Source organism: Hyperolius riggenbachi, chromosome 6, assembly GCF_040937935.1.
Source record: "Hyperolius riggenbachi isolate aHypRig1 chromosome 6, aHypRig1.pri, whole genome shotgun sequence".
Taxonomy (NCBI): domain Eukaryota; kingdom Metazoa; phylum Chordata; class Amphibia; order Anura; family Hyperoliidae; genus Hyperolius; species Hyperolius riggenbachi.
The window spans coordinates 242,516,061-242,517,390 of NC_090651.1; the positions used below are offsets into that span (position 1 = coordinate 242,516,061).

The 1,330-nt window shown below is 45.6% G+C and overlaps 1 non-coding gene across 1 annotated transcript; it reads right to left on the reverse strand.

The window, feature by feature from the left end:
* Window positions 1–295: 295 nt before the first annotated feature.
* TRNAL-CAG (transfer RNA leucine (anticodon CAG)) lies at window positions 296–378 on the reverse strand. The gene has a single exon. It is a non-coding gene; the product is annotated as a tRNA-Leu (tRNA).
* Window positions 379–1,330: the final 952 nt, after the last annotated feature.

A 1,330-nucleotide genomic window follows, 5' to 3' on the forward strand; every position in this document is an offset into this window, starting at 1 on the left:
GCTAGGCACATGCCTGAAATCCCTCTGAAAAATCACTTTAAAAAGACCCTTAGTGTTTGCGATTATGCTAGCACTTTTTGGTGTGCACTGGCCCTCACTAGGTCTTTGCTTTTTTGATCTTCACTGCTGGTGCATGCATGCAGCTGCAATCACACCGTTATTTCACTAATATTGCAGTAATAAAGTTGGCAATTTTGTAGCATCTTTGAATTGGGGCAGTCTAATTTTGGCATTATGGGCATATCATCGACTCAAAGAGAACTTAATGGGCAAAGATGAGGAGGAAAAAAAATGATGTCAGAAGTGGGATTCGAACCCACGCCTCCAGAGGAGACTGCGACCTGAACGCAGCGCCTTAGACCGCTCGGCCATCCTGACTGTATGCCATTTACATGACTACTGCATTGCTCTCTACACTGGCCTTCAACAAAAGGACTTGTACCGCCTAGAGCTGATACAGAATACTGCTGTCAGACTGTTAACCAACCAACCCCGTCACTGCCACATCATGCCAGTCCTGCACGCCCTTCACTGGCTACCTATAAAATGGAGGGTCCTATTCAAGATCGGCCTACTGACATGTAAATCACGAAATAATCTGGGCCCATTTAAATCACTAAATAATCTGGGCCCTGGATACATGAAAGAAATGTTACAGCCGCGTAGCAATCCCTGCAATCTCAGATCCACAGGTTCTAATAATCTAGTCATACCCAGAGCCTTCTGTCATGCTGCTCCTACGTTTTGGAACTCCTTACCTCAGCAGATCAGGACAGCTCCATCCCTGGACATGTTGAAATCCAGACTGAAAATCCACCTGTGCAGTTTGGCATTTGCCGAAATATAACTTTTGTTGTGTGAATAACTTCATCCTACTACCAACTACTGAATCTGAGAGAACCTAAGCGCTTTGAGTCCTATGGGAGAAAAGCGCTATAGAAATGTTATTGTATTGTATTTTCTTTCCCTTTCCTTTTCTTCTTATCCCCCTCCCCAACATTTCAGCTTATCCTCTGGGAGAGGTCCTACCCACTTTATAGGGCAGACCTTCATGGCTCCCCTCCCCAACCAACACCCCTGCCCTTAGGCTGGTTCCTTTCCCTTCTCCCATACCCAGCAATACACACTCCAGATAGCTGGTTGAAATCCTCTGGAGTGCAATAGAGCTTTATGTAACCGCTCTCCCTCCCCCTTTCCCCCCTTCCCCTCTCCCTTTCACTTTGAAATGATGTGACTCTTGTTAATTCCCCCTTTGTTCTGGTTTATTTGTTTACTTCCTTGGTTTTTACAGTCGTGCATGGTAAAGGTACGTACACACGCACTGCTGTAA